Below are 17,695 nucleotides of genomic sequence, written 5' to 3' on the forward strand. Positions count from 1 at the left end.
GGACAAGAAAATACATTTTCAACCTTACATAGCCACATTTAGGCTCTATTCATTATCATTTTTTTTTAATTGTTCAAATAATACATTGTTCTTAAAATGGGACATATGTGGAAAATTTTTTTGGACTAAAATATTTGGAGTAAAAAAAAAATATATATATATATATATATATATTTTTTTTTTTTTTTTTTTTTTGGTGGAAACATTTATATAAATATATTTTGAAACATTTTAGCAAACATATTTTTTGTATATATGTGAACATTTTCTCGGACTGAAATATTTGGATATATATATATATATATTCAAACAAGGTCAAAAACATATTGGTGGAAATATATTTATATAAATATATTTTGAAACATATTTTAGCAAACATATTTTTTAGCCCTTTTTTTGTATTTTGAAATATATATACAAATATATTTGAAAATATAGGGTTTTTTGCCATCTGAATCAGATGTCTCCCATTTTCACAGAAAAAACGCTCACTCCTGCATTGCAAAATAAGGTGGATATCATGACACAAGTTGAACCACCGGTAAATATGTAAATGTTAGAGATTTTAAATGAAAATAATAATGTGAATGTGGAGAAAAAACACCATATATTAATGCACAGTCCTATTCCAAAGTCTTCATTTGCTTTGACCTAAAATTCATATTACCCAACATGTAAAAATGCATAAAAACATGCAAAATGTGACATCTATTAATATTTTATTTGTTTATCTGGATGTTAACCAACATTACTGAATATGAACTTCAGAATGAGTTAAAGTTTTTAAATATTAACTTAAAATCTCAGGATAGATGTCAAAAGTTTTTCATTATTTAAATTTAAAAAGCATGCAAAATTCACAATTGTTACCATGAAATATACAGTATATATACTATTTAATATGCTTTATGAAGTAAACATATGTGTCTTCTGAGGATGAGAGACAGACAGTGGGAGAGGGGGTTATTCTGGGCATGTGTCTGCGTGTATGTGCTGGTAGAAAGTTTTCCACATGACGGACGAGAGGCGGCGCAGGGCAGGCCGCTGGGGCAGACAGCAGGAGCGTGTGTGTGTGTGTGAGTGTGTATGTGTGTGAGACAGCAGGACAACATTCTGGACCCCTTCAAGCAACTCCAAATAGATTTCAAGGCAAAAGATATTTGCATAAGTAAGACAGGGCTAAAAGCCATGGTGGAGCGCGGCTCGTGTTCACTGAACAGATGGAGATCTCTCTGGGCTCTCCTGCAGAAATTACAACTTATTAGAACATCAGTGTGTGTGTCTGTGTGTGTGTGTGTGTCCTGAAAAACCCGACCACACAAGAGCCGCGGTGGAGTTTGACAATAAGTTAACATTAGCTAACATGAACTAACAATGCGCATTTATTAGTCTGTGTTAATGTTAATTAATAAACATACAATCATTCATTGTGAATGTTAGTTCATAGTGCATTAACTAATGTTTACATCAAATATTTTTGATTTTACAAAAGTATTAATAAATACTGTAAAACCGTCGATTTGTTTTAGTAGCAAATATAAATGCATGACTGTATGACATACACTACTGTTCAAAAGTTTGACGTTAGTAAGTTTTTTTTTTTTTACTGAAAGATGGCTTTTTTGCTCACCAAGGCGGCATTTATCTTATAAAAAATCCAGTAAAAACAGTAATATTGTGAAATATTATTACAATTTAAAATAACTTATTTCTATTTGAATATGTTTTTAAGTGTAATTTATTTCTGTGATGCAAAGCTGAATTTTCAGCATCATTACTTCAGTCTTCAGTCTCACTCAGAGATCTGATCTTTATTATTATCAACACTTAAGACAGATGTGCTTCTTAATAATTATGTATATAGAACATAATATTTACATGATTTTATAAAATTTCCGGGTCTGAATGTCACAGTTTTGAAATTTATTGATATTTTCAGGTTTTCCATTACTTTAGGAAAATTACATATATTGATTTTTTTTTCTTTGTTCTATATTTTTTGTTTTATTTATTTATTTATTTATTTATTTTATTTGTTTATATTTAGATTTATAAACTTTATATTTATTTTTAGATTTATGTTTTATTATTTATTTTTAGGTTGTTTTTATAATTTTATTTCATTATTAGCTGACATAAAATGTACACTTCTGTGAATCTAACATTTTTGTCAACATCAATACATAAATCATAATAGTTTGGCTGGGACACCAGTTATGATTTATGTTAAGATGTTGACATAAAAATATTGTTTCAATATGTTAATATTCAGAGAAGTGCACATATTATAATATGTCAGCTAATAATGAAATAAAATAATAAAAATAACCTAAAAATATTAATTAAAAATAAATATAAAGTTTATAAATCTAAATATAAAAAATAAATGAAATATACTAAAGAGAAAACAAAAATATAGAAAATATATTTATATTATATATTTAAAATAAAATTATAAGTAAATAAATAAAAATAATTAAAAATTACATAGAAATTAGTCATCAAGGAGTATAAAGTGGACATATTATAATATGTACACATCATTACACAAATCATAATAGTTTGGCTAGGACTCCAGTTATGATTTATGTAATAATGTTGACATAAAAACATCCTTTCAATATATTAATATTCACAGAAGTGTACATTTTATAATGTATCAGCTAATAATGAAATAAAATAATAAAAGCAACCTAAAAATACATAAATCAAAATATCTAAACAAACAAACAAACAAACAAACTAAATATATATATATATATATATAAAGTTTTATATATATATAAATATAAATTATATATTAATTATATATATAAAGTTTAAAAATCTAAATATAAAAAATAAATTAAACATACTAAAAATAAAACAAAAATATAGGAAATAAATTTATATTATATATTTAAAATAAAACGAGTAAATAAATAAAAAATAATTAAAAATTACATAAAAAGGAGTCATCAAGGAGTATAAAGTGGACAAAAAAAAAGCATAATAAAAGTAGTTAATTTGACTTGTCCACTTTTGTAAGGAACTCCTTGCTCCCTTAACTCTCACATCTCATCTGCGCTTGTTCATATTCAGACCTATTGATTTGCAATGAAAAACAAACAAGAACCAACAGTGTCTTATATCTATAAAGTCCAGAATTTTGTTTTTGGAAAGGACGCAATCCAGATTCAAACTTGCATCACTTGCATGATCACCATGACTCGACATATCAGAGCAGTTTGCGGTGTCTGATGTTGTACTTCACTGTACATGCATTAATTGCAATGAAGGGACCAAGTATGTTTAAAAAAAGACATTTCTCTGTCTCTCTGTCTGTCTCTCTCTGTGCAGTACAATGTTGCTTCCCTCTGGGCAAAATGAAAAATTCACCACTGGGCCCCATTAGAGTCAAACCGGATCAGGACAAAAGGAGCAGCACTAACACACACACACATACAGAGAGAAAACACACACACTTAGCAACGCAAATGTAGCATTTAAAACTGTACGAACTCTGTCTGAGCGCCGCGTGTCACACTCCTCGTGCACTAGAACTCTCTTCCCATCTCTCCTCACACCTACAGTGTCATACGTGACCTTTCAGAGACATATGACCTGCTGGACACAACAATCATGACCAGCATCTGGAAGCTATTTTGCAATCAGAGCAACACATAAACAAGGAGAATTACAATTAGAGTGAAAGTGCTAGAAAACACTGGAATTTGAATAATCAAAATTATAATTATAAAATCAAAAATCATTATCTACTGAAATCATTTATACTGAAAGCGTAAACATTTCTAAGATTTACGGGAAGTTTCAGAGTTTGAAAATTGACTCATATTTAACAGGTTCATCATGACTGTGCGACCCCTGAAAATTAAACAAAAGCAAAAAAGATTTGGTTAGGTGGTCAATTTTTTTTTACTGATAATAATAAAAAACTGTCTTGTCAATATTTTAATGTTCAAAGAACTGTACATTTTATAATATGCCTTCTAATAATAAAATACAATATGAAAAAAATGTAAATTATAGAATAAAAATACAATATAAAAACTAAATATAGAACAAAAAATATATAATTATAATAATAAATGAATGAAACATTTAAAATAAAGCAAAGCTAATAATATATATATATATATATATATATATATAAAAAATATATATGAATATAATTAAAAATAATAAAAAATATAAAGTATTAAATAAAAATAGATTAATATAATTAAAAATAATAAATGAAAGAGATCTATTAAAAATAAAATAAAGAATATATAATTGAAAATAATGAATGAAATATATTAAAAATAAAATAAAGCAAACAAAATATAATACAAAATATATTATTAAATAAAAATAATAAATGAATAAAATATATTAAAAAAATGAAATAATTAAAAACATTTATATAAAAATATGTATAAATAAAAAATAAATGAAATATACTATACTAAATAAAATAAAAATCTATAATTAATACAAATACAAAAATATATAACTAAAAATAATGAATGAATTCTGTTTAAAAAATAAAAATATATTCTTAAATAAAAATAATAAATGAATAAAATACAATAAAAATAAAACAAAGAACAAAAAATAAAATAATTTTAAAAATACCAAAAAAAACTGAATTAAAAATATGTACAATTAAGAAATAAATGAATGAAATATATTAAAAATAAAACAAGGAACAAAATAAAATAAAAATATACACAATTAAATAAAAATAATAAATGAATAAAATATACAAAAAAAAAGTAAACCAGTATATAATAATATATACCAATATATAATAAATAAATAAAATAATAAAAAATAAATAAATGAATTGAATATACTAAAAATACAACAAAACAATAAAATAAAAAAAAAATTATAAAATTACAACAAAATAAAAAAAAAAAAAAATATATATATATATATATATAATTAAATAGCAATAAGTAAATATACTACAAAAAAAACAAAAATAACTAAATTAACAATAATAAAACAAAATAGAAAAATATATTATACAAATAAATGAAATATACTAAAATTACAACAAAACACTAAAATTTTATATATATATATATACATACATACATACATATATATATATATATATATATATATATGTATATATATATAATATATATATATATATATATATGCTAAAATGACAATAAAACAATCAAATAAAATAGAAAATATACACAATCTAATACAATTAAATAATAAGTAAACAAAATATAATAAAAAACAAAACAATATGAAATAAAACAAGATGCAGCATTGAACACTAAACCGAACTGAAAGCATCCAGCCAAACACAGAAGACAGAGGGCAACAGCCGCGTGCCTTTGAGCGCAGAATTCCCCTGCCGTCGCCCCTAGATGATTTCAGAGGTGTCGTCACTCACCCAAATGAACATATGCAAGCTGCCAGTGAACGAAAGAGAGAGGCTCAGACTGGGGGCCATGCAGAGAGAGAGAGAGAGAGAGAGAGAGAGAGAGAGAGAGAGAGAGAGAGAGAGAGAGAGAGAGAGAGAGAGAGAGAGACGGGCAGAGCAAGAATGAGATGATTAAAAATCACATGTAGAGAGATTATTCACAGTGGGAATGTTATGGCTTAATATGCCTCATGGCTAAGAGACGCGCACACAAACACGCACGCATATGCAAATATGGGTACGACTCATATGAATACAGCCACACAAAAACACACTTAAGTGCTAAAGGAAATGCATAAGTAATGAACACAGCAAAAGCTGCACAAAGACAGACCTTTGAAGATGAGGTCAAAGGTTAATCTGTCAGTCACAACATCAAAACAAACAACAGACCCTCATATTAATGCTCATAATCAGAGTATTGGGAATGGATAATTAATACAATAAGCCAATACAATGGTCAATACAACTTTCATATATCTATGTTGTCAATAAATCAGTTTACATATTATAGCATGAACCAATTTATATTGGAAAAATCCATATTTCACAACATATTTAAACTATATTATAGTTTTTGGGATTTTTAAAAACTTGAAAACACAACACAAATATAAACATGACAAGTTGCCCAGATGTTTACCTAGGAGGACTGAATAAAAAATGTATTAAATTAAATTAAATTAAATTAAATTAAATTAAATTAAATTAAATTAAATTAAATTAAATTAAATTAATTTATATAAATATAAATAATATTACAAATATTAAGAATTTATTTATTAGTAATATTAATAAAACTATTAAGGTTAATTAGGGTTTTAAGACTTTTTATTAGATGTTTACTTTGGAGGACTAAATACAAATTCATTATTAATTATTAACAATAATCAGTTAAATTATATTATATTATATTATATTATATTATATTATATTATATTATATTATATTATATTATATTATATTATATTTATATTATATTATATTATATTATATTGTAAACAATAATATTTAAATATTACAAATATTAATTAGGAATATTAAAATTAATTTTAATAATTATGAATGTCCATTAAGAATTTTCTTTTATTAGATGTTTACTTTGGAGACTGAATAAAAATGTATTATAAAATGTATATTATATTATTATATTATATTATATTATATTATATTATATTATATTATATTATATTATAAATAATAATATTAAAATATTACAAATACTAATTAGGAATTGATTTTTTTATTAAAATTAATTTTAATAATTATTAATGTTTATTAAGAATTTTCAAATTTTTATTAGAAGTTTACTTTATATTACATTACTTTAAATATTAAATTATATTGTAAGCATATACATATTTACATATCATACATATTTACTTTGAATAATATATTAAAGAAATGTAAAGAAATAAAGAATTTTCAGACTTTTATTGGATGTTTACTTATTAGGAATGAATAAACAAAAAATATATTCTATTCTATTAGATTAGATTAGATTAGATTAGATTAGATTAACAATAACATTAAATTATTAATATTAATTCTGAGTTGTGAACTACGTTTGAAACTAACATACAAAACCACTTCTGGAGATTAATAAATACATTACACACATTAAAACATACAGATGATATAATTATAATAACTCTTACTGACCAAAGTCTGTGTATGCATCACATCTGCCGACAGCATATGTAATAATATTTCTAATATGCTAATTCATCAGTTTCATGATTTTTCGAACAGTGTGGGAATACAATCTACACAAACAAACTAAAAATCTTTCATTTTTACTTCTATAGTCTTTTTACCAGAAGCCATCATCACTAAGAGGTCCTCAGCTAAAGTCACAGCGACACACACACACACACACACACACACACACACAGAGCAGTACTTGGTGCCAGTAGGCAGGGACTTGCCTGAAAGATTGAAAGCAATTAAAACTATCATCTGCAATGGCTTTAGGCTGGCCTGTGGCTGCAAGCAAGAGCTGCCAAACTCCATCAGACTCTCAGAGAGAGCGAGAGAGAGAGACAATAGCTGTGGAGAGAGAGAGAGAGAGAGAGAGAGAGATGTGGAGGAGGAGATTTCTATCTTAACACTAGATGGCCACCAACACTAGACAGATGCAGCACAGCAGCAGGCTGTTTGAGACACAAACTACATTTATATTTACATCTGAGTTACTGTCTATCTGAAAAATGGAGTCATTAATAGATCCAGGACTGAATTATTTACCAACTGCTTTAATCTGAATTACTGGTTATTCAGATTAAATCCTGTCTCACTGGAACTTAACATGAGCTTAGCTACTCATTTCTGTACTGTTTTCTTGTTTATTATGTCTTCACCGTTATTTTGACATTTAACCCTATTTATGACACTTACATTTACAATACAAAGCTTCATGCTTCATGTTATTCTGAATCTAATGACCAATTCTAAGCAAACAAATGTAATTAAATTTAACTGATTTATCTACAAACTCAAGTTCCCACTAACTGTACTTCTAACTCCTGTTTGCCCATTTGCTATTTGGATGAAATAAGTTTACTACTTCTAGTAACGCCTCAACAGAAGTACAACTACGGCTAATTTACAGTTTTACAGTGGAATTTTAATTATACGATTCTAATTTAGATACTGATAATGTAATGTTCTTCTACTAAAAAATGTGAAAGTAAAATGTAAAATTAAATAAATAAAATAAAACAAAATACAACACAATACAATATACTGATGAGTAAACAAAATAAAAAATGTAATAAAATTATTACATTAAATAAAAAAATAAAATAAAAGTAGTGAAATAAAATACAACAAAAGTAAAAAATGTAAAAATATTAATTAAAATAAAATAAAACTATACAAATAATAAATGCAACAAGAATATAATAATACCAATAATAATAATAATAATAATAATAATAATAATACTACCAAATAATAAAAATAAAATAAAATAATAAAATACAATACAATAATGAAATGATTAATGAAATAATAAAAAAATAAAATAAAATAGTGATAAAAATTAAATAAAAAATAGAATAAATTTATTAAATTAGTTTTAAAAAATAATAAAAACAGTAAAATAAAATACAATAAAATAGAAAATAAAATACAAATACAAAAAGTACAAAAATATAAATTAAAAACAAACAAAATAATACAATACAAATAATAAAATGTAACAAACTACAATATAATAATAATAATAAAATACAATTTAAAAAATAATACAATTAATGAAATACTAAAAAAAATAACTAAATAACTAAAAATATCTAAAATAAAATAAAACAATAAAATAGAAAATAATGTAAAAAATGAAAATTAAAAATAAAATGAAATAAAATGAAGTTAATTATGCAATACAAAAATGAAATAAAATAATGATAATAAATAAAAAAAATGGAATTAAATTATTAAATTAGATAAAAAATAAACAAATAAAAAAACAGTGAAATAAAACACAATAAAATAAATACAAATACAAATACAATAGATACAAAAATATTAATTAAAACAAAATAATAAAATACAAATAATAAAATGTAACAAATTACAATATAATAATAATAATAATAATGACAAATTATTTAAATACAATTTAAAAATACATTTAAAAAAAATAAAAAAAATAAAATAAAATAAAATAAAATAAAATAAAATAAAATAAAAAGCTTGAGATGATTGAACATGGAACCAAACTGGAACCATACAGCCCTAACGTACACAGGGCAACAGTCATGTGCCTTTTTATTCATATTCTAATCTGGATTCTGCTTCTGATTCTAAATCTAACTCTAGTTTTAATTCTAATTCTAATGGTTTCTTCATCTTGCTCTCCTTGTTCTTTTCTTCTGTCCTCACAGCTGTCACACTAACTCAGCGTCTACATTATCTCTGCTGATTCCTCGCTGTCTCTCTCTCTCCTTCCCTCTTTGTGACAGTCAGAGTTGTTCAGAGTGACAGGTTGATATCAGAGTCCTAATCGCTGTCCGTGCCACCAGCCCAGGACCAGTCGACCCAGCCCTCGGGTGCCAGAACCCATCACTGTACTAAACACACACACACAGAGGACCCTGCGGTGCCGAGCCACATCGCTGTCCCCGTATCCTGCAGCCACCGGGCCCGAGACAGGAACACGAGCCCCTGTACTAGGTCCACACACACACACACACACACCGGCACATACGAGTGTCATAAACCATCACGACTCACGGAAACACAGACACGTATACATTACAGCGCAGTGCCAGTCAGGAAGGGTCCCACAGTGCCACGCCACATCACTGTCTACATCTACACTGGCATCCAGGGGTCAGATAGGACACACACGCAGTCTTTGGGTGCTTTAGATAATGACAGTCCATTTGGATCAACACAAAGGACAAGATCTGACTCTTTCAAAAAACAAAAACGGAACATTTTTGCAACTTGATGCCATGTGAAAGCTTTTTATGCTCCATAAACAAGTGAATCCATGTCCAATTTGAATTTGATTTATATTTAAATGTATGCATTTAACAGTGCATTCAAAATATGCATTATAATCACTTCATGCATCCCATGCATCCAATGCATTCCATCCCATTGGGGTTGCTAGCGACATGCTCTTTTACGCCAAAATCAAAAGAACTTAAATAAAATTAATATTTCAGTAAGTACACATCCTCCCCAAATATATTGCATCATACATGATTTAAATTTATGCAATACCTAAAACATGTAGGCATGCTATAGTAATATGAATTTGTGGAAAATTAATACACACACATGCAAACACACGTATACGCTACTTTTTAAAGGTTAAGATATGATAAACACTACCAGTCAAAAGTTTTTGAACAGTAAGATTTTTAATGTTTTTTAAAGTAGTCTCTTCTGATCCAAAGTACAACAAAAACGGTAAAATGTTGAAATATTTTTACTATTTAAAATAACTTTTTCTATTTGAATGTATGTTTAAATGTTATTTATTCCTGTGATCAAAGCTAGTTTTTCAGCATCATTACTCCAGTCTTCAGTGTCACATGATCCTTCAGAAATCATTTTAATATACTGATTTGCTGTTCAAGAAACATGTATTATTATTATTATTATTATTATCAATATTTAAAACAGTTGAGTAAATTTTTTCAGGATTCTTTGATTAATAGAAATATCCAAAGATTTGCATTTATGTGAAATAAAAAGCTTTTGTAACATTATATATTATACCATTCAAAAGCTTAGAGTCAGTATAATTTTTTCCTTTTTTATTTTATTTTGTTTTTTAGAAAATAAAGACATTTATAATGATACAAAATATTTCTGTTTCTGATAAATGCTGTTCTGCTGAACTTTCTATTCATCAAAGAAACCTGAAAAAATTATACTTAGCCGTTTTCAACAAAATAATAATAATAAATGTTTTTTGAGCAGCAAATCAAAATATTGGAATGATTTCTGAAGGATCATGTGACTGGAGTAATGATGCTAACAATTCAGCTTGGAAATCCTAGAAATAAATTACATTTTAAAATATATTCAAATAGAAAACAGTTATTTTAAAAAGTAAAAATATTTTAAAATGTAACATTGGATCAAATAAATGCAGGCTTGGTAAGCAGAAGAGACTTCTTTGAAAAACATTAAAAATCTTACTGTTCAAAAACGTTTGACTGGTAGTGTATATAGTATTATTTAAATAAATTAATACTTTTATTTAGCAAGGATGCATTCAATTTATTAAAAGTGACAGTAAAGACATTTAATGTCAAAAGATTTCTATTTCAAATGAATGCTTTTGAACCTTCTATTTATTAAAAAATCCTGAAAAATTAAATGTAATCACAATTTCCATCAAGATACTAAGCAGCACAACTGTTTTCAACACTGATAATCATAAGCATATTAGATAATAAGCAAATCAGCATATTAGGATGATTTCTGAAGGATCATGTGCCACGCATGACTGGAGTAACGATGGCAGCCTTGGTGACCATTTAATTTTTCTTTCGAAAAACATTACAAAAACCTTACCAAGCGGAATATACAGAATATATACAGAAAGTATTACTTTTCTGTTTGATCAAAAGCTACATAAGTCACTTTTCCTCATTTCTTATGAAGCCTCAGTGAGTTTGAGCTGCTATTTCGGTGATTTTTAGTGTATATAAAAAGTTACTTTGCCTCAAGTTCACACAGGTGTTCAGCAGAAAAACCAACATGCGTACAAAATCACATTAACTATCAGCATGATTCACTGTCCTCAAACAAACACATTCACACAATACTGGCTTCATTTTTAACACTACATATTTTGATTTAGCATTCTACAAACTTGTCAAACATTTCACCTGAACAGCTTTTTCTGTGTTTGATATCTAATGCAATGACATTCATACATTTTTAAGCATGTCTTAAGCATCCAAATACTTCTGGGGCTGCTGTATGGAGAGAGAGAGGCAGAGAGATGTGCTCTTGGGCTGGTGAATTATTAAGGATTACTAATATGTCCTAAAATGTCTCTTTGCCCCATCCATTAACAACCGGTCACATCTATTCCATCCCTCACGTGCTCTCAAACACAAACGGCAAAGGTCATGCTGGTGTCCACCTGGTGGATGAAGTTGTAGCGTGTGTGTGGAGGTACAGATTCTTCTAGAGTTTCTGAGTTTCTCTCTGCTTTTCTTTCTGGTCTTTTAGCTGTATCTCTCTCTCTCTCTCTCTATTTCTCTCGCTTGGCTTCGCGCCTGCCGGTCTATCTCCACAGCCGAGCTGGTCGTTGCCGCGAGCGACGAGAAGCTGTCGTTTCTTGTTAACATCTTTGCGGTGACCATGTTCCTTGATTAGAGCTAGTGTGTGTGTGTGAGTGTGTGTGTGTGTGTGTGTGTGAAGGGGGGTGTTAGTGATGGTGCTCTTCTACCCCCACCCGAAACTCACCCTCACCCCCCCAAACACAACCCCCAGAGCTAGTCTTAAAGATCAGTGATTTGGTCAATTGGCCTGGCACATCCTATAGCAGTCAAACCCTGTGACACGCCAGCAGACCAGTCACACACACAGACGGTCACGGGCCGCACGCGCCAGCATGTGTGGAGCTGCAAGTGACGCTTTCTGAGAGCACATATGCACGGGCTTATGATGAGACAAAGACAAGAAATAAAGACCATAAAAAAGATAAATAGGTAGGCAGGTAAATAGATAGACAGATAGATAGAAGGATGGATGGATGGATGGACGAACGGACAGAACGAATGACAGAACAAATGATAGAACGATAGAATGATAGAATGATAGAATGATAGAACGACGGATGGGTGTACGGACAGAACGAACGACAGGACAAACAATAGAATGATAGAACAAACGATAGAACGATAGATAGAATGATAGAACAAATGATAGAACGATAGATAGATAGATGGATAGATGGCTAGATAGCTAGATAGATAGATAGATAGATAGACAGATAGACAGATAGATGGAACGAACGATGGATGGAACGAACAAACGCTGGATGGATGGATGGATGGATGGATGGATGGATGGATGGATGGATGGAACAAACGAACGAATGTTGGATGGATGGATGGATGGATGAAACAAACGAATGAATGATGGATGGATAGGAACACATGAACGATCGTTGGATGGATGAATGGACGGATGGAATGAACGTACAAACGTACGAACAATGGATGATGGAATGAACGAACGAACAAATGAACAATGGATGGAATGAACGAACAAACAAACAAACGATGGATGGATGGAATGAATGAATGATGGATGGATAGATGGATGCATGGATGATGGATGGATGGATGGATGGATGGATGGATGGATGATGGAGGGATGAAACGAACAAACAAATGAACAATGGATGGATGGAATGAATGAACGAATGAACAATGGATGGATGGAACAAACAAACTAACGAACGATGGATGATGGATGGAATGAACAAAGGATGGATGGATAGAATGAACGAATGAACGAGCAATGGACGGATGGAATGAACGAATAAACAAACAATGGATGGATGGATGATAGATGGAATGAACAAATGATGGATAGATGGATGGATGGATGGATGGATGGATGGATGGATGGAACAAACGAACGAACGGATGGATGGATGGAACAAACTAACAAATGAACAATGGATGGATGGAATGAACGAACAAATGGATGGATGGAAGGATGGAACGAACAAACAAACAAACAAACGAATGAATGATGGATGGATGATGGAATTAATGAACGATGGATGGATGGATGATGGATGGATAAAATGTTGGATGGATGGACAGATGGACAGAATGATAGATGATGGGTAGACAGAATGAATGATGGATAGATGGATGGATGGATGGAACGAACAAATGAATGATGGATGGATCAATGGATAGAACAAACTAATGATGGATGGAATGGAACGAACACAAAAAAACAAATGAACGAATGATGGATGGATGGATGGATGGATGGATGGATGGATGGATGATGGATAAAATGTTGGACGGATGGATAGATGGATGGATGGACAGATAGATGGAATGATAGATAGACGGGTAGACAGAATGAACGATGGATGGATGGATGAATGAATGAATGAATGAATGATGATGATAATTCGATGGATAGAACAAACGAATGATGGATGGAATGGAACGAACACAAACAAACAAATGAACGAACGATGGATGGATGGATAAAATGTTGGATGGATGGATAGATGGACAGATGGACATAATGATAAATAGATGGGTAGACAGAATGAACGATGGACGGATGGATGGATGGATTTTTTCACCACAACTTTGCAACAGAAAGCTGCATTAGCGCTCAGAGACGGGCCCTTCACACACTTCAACATGCCAACAACCGAACTCTTTGATAAAGGACACAAGCATAATGTTTCTTCAAAACTCATGTGTGTCCTGTTTCGTGTTCCTGTGATAGAGAACATGAGGTCTGTGCTAATGTTTACTAATGTTTAATGCAAAAAGGCCTCTTAAACAGTCAATTGGCAGAGATTTCAATAAATATTGTGTTCAATACACCACACTGAGAAAGATGCATGCAAATACAGGAAAAGAACAGGCCTGCAAACCTGCGAAAGGCGAACAGCAAAAGGGCAAAGGGAAAAGATAAAGACAGGCCAACTGAGAAACACAGACGGAAGGCCGACAGAGGGAAGAGGAAAAGAGTAACAGACAGAGAGAGACAGAGTGAGTAATACTGCAGCATGGCTTCCCTCTAGCTATAGCTTCTTGACTTGTTTATGTATGGCGGAGAGAGGGGTGAACATATGGTGTACTAAAGCGTGGACTTGTCTTCCCCACACCCACAGGGGGTCTGTCTCACTGTATAACTCACGCATGAGCAGACAGGACAGGGCGCCGTTTCCTGCGTCTCTGTGCCCTGATTATCCCTGCTGCCGACTGCATTTTGTTAGATTCGTTTATGCAAACTCGCCTTTTCTTGTTTTGTGCAAAAAGCTCTTGTACGTCACAAAAATTAACTATGAGAGTTCCCTTGTATCCTCTGAAAGCTCAGGTTGACGGTCAAATGCTGACATGCCAATTACCAATTACCAATTACCAACATGCTCAAGCAAACACTCAAAACTCAAGAAAAATATCACTTTAAATATTACTGCAAAGCAAACTAAATTTACTTAAGCAGCAAAATTGCATGTAAATATTTAACGATAAAACTCTAATATTACTGTTTGCATAATGCATACCAATCATTTCAAAAGGTTTTAAATAAATGATTTCTAATGCAATGCACTTGCAAATAATTTTAAGGTAACCACTCGATCTTTCTTTAACTTTTCTGAATGTCTGCAATGTTTACAAAATAACGCAGCAAAATTAAAATACTTTGTTTAGGCCAGTATATTAAGGCATCATCACAAAAATCTACAAAGAAAGAAATCCCTGAATGCATTGCAACAAGCTCAGTAAAATTAATACAAGAGTGTGGATACAAGAAGTCAATATATGTAAAAAATAAATAAATAAATAAAATAAAAAAATAAAAAATAAATAATAATAATAAATAATAATAATTACAAATAAATAAAATAAGTAAATTAATTAATTAATTAAATATTTTTTAAAAACAATAATAGTAATATTTTAATATATAATAATTATTAATATTACATTAATAAATATATATTATTTATGTATAATAATTCAAATTTAGTTCAAAACAAAAAATATTAATGCAATATTTTTTTTAGTAAAAAATGATAATGATAATGATAATATGACTTGTTAATAAATAAAATTTCATTAAAAAAAAAAATATATATATATATATATATATATAAATATTTTTATTTAAGTGAAATATTAATTTAAATATCCTATAAACCTACCTGCTCCTATCCTATATATACTACAAATATCATAAACCAAGATCAATTTCTAGTAAAATGGCATTAGATAATACTTGTTTTCAGTGAATATATATTTTATATTTATATAAATAAATACAATAAAATATATTATTATTATTATATTAAATAAACTAATTAAATAAAAAACGAAATATATTAAATATACAATAATAATTTTATATTAATAAAATATTTTTATAAATAATAAAATAAATATGTTTTCTCTCATTTAAATATCAGTATTATTACACTGGAAAAATAAATATTTAAAAAATATATACTTTTAAAAATAAATACTTTTCCATCCAAACAGAAAAGTTACAAAAGTTACAAAATATGCATACACACACATACGCATATATGTGTGTGTTTGTGTGTGCGAAAAGTTTTTTTTTTTAAGCATAAACATAACATGAAAAAAAATTATATATATAGATATATCTTCTGAAAACAAATCTTAGTGTTTCAAGAACACACATCAAGCAAAGATGTATTGGACCAACACCGCTGACAAATAGACTGAGGAGAATTTGACAGGAACACACACTCACTCACACATGACGTCCCTGAAGGTCGAAGCATTTACAAATACACGCACACACAGTTACTCCCTACAGGTCAGTGAATTCACACACAGCCGAACCCTGCAGGTTGTTTGCTGCTCGTACACACACACACAAACGCACCGCAGCGACACACACTCTCGCCCTGCAGGGTGGGCTGATTGACAGTTCTCCTGATGACGGGTGGCAGCAGCTGATGTTTCCCCTCATTTCGTCTTCCTGTTGCCTGGGTCAGGTGACACCCACAGGTGCAATGGTGAGCACCCCTAGAGCTCTGCCGCTCCACTCGCATATGGCTGTGTGTGTGTGTTTGTGTTGATGTTTATATGCATGTGTTTGTCTCGGAGGAAGTAGGGGGGTCAGTTATTCATAGATCAGAATCACGGAGGCAGAAAGCAGATGTTACCCATCACTGTCAGACAAACGCATACACTGACATTAACGCCACACCAGCTACAGATCTAGTGTCTCCACCGCTCCTGGCCACACATACACTGACACAAATGCCAGTCGGAGTTGACGAGTGAACACTGCTATTACTCATACTTATGTACTACTCATGTAAAATCGCTCAAATGTTGATTGAAAATCCATATTCCACTAAATGAGGTTGAGAAAATGATGACAGAATGATAATTTTTCAGTCAACTGTCAATTTAAAGGAATAGTTCACCCAAGAATTCAAATTTACTGTAAATTTACTCACCCTCAGACCATCCAAGATGTAGATGAGTTTGTTTCTTCATCAGAACAGATTTGTCCAAACAGCTGATAAAAACATCACAATAATACACAAGTAATCCACACCACTCCAGTCCATCAGTTAACATCTTGTGGCATGAAATGCTACATTTGTAAGCAACAAATACATCAGTATGTTTTAACTTGAGAGTCTATAATCCATAATAACACTTCCTCCAATGAAAAAGTCCATCTCCTGTTGTCCTCTCACATCAAAATCCACCCACATATTTGTTTAGAGCAGTTTTGGACTGTTTTTGCTTGAAACAATACTTGACTTGTGCATATTTCTCTCCTGATTCAGACAAGACAACTCTTTCCACTGGAGAAAGCAATATTTTGTATAGAGGACTTATTTGAAAATGCCTTAATTATTGACTTGTTTCTTACAAACAAGCAGCGTTTTGCTTCATAAAATGTTAATTTATGGACTGGAGTGGTGTGGATTACTTGTGGATTATTGTAATGCTTTTTATCAGCTGTCTGAACTGTCATTCTGACGGCACCCATTCACTGCAGAGGATCCATTGGTGAGCAAGTAAT

This window comes from Labeo rohita, chromosome 24 (assembly GCF_022985175.1).
Source record: "Labeo rohita strain BAU-BD-2019 chromosome 24, IGBB_LRoh.1.0, whole genome shotgun sequence".
Classification (NCBI taxonomy): Eukaryota; Metazoa; Chordata; class Actinopteri; order Cypriniformes; family Cyprinidae; genus Labeo; species Labeo rohita.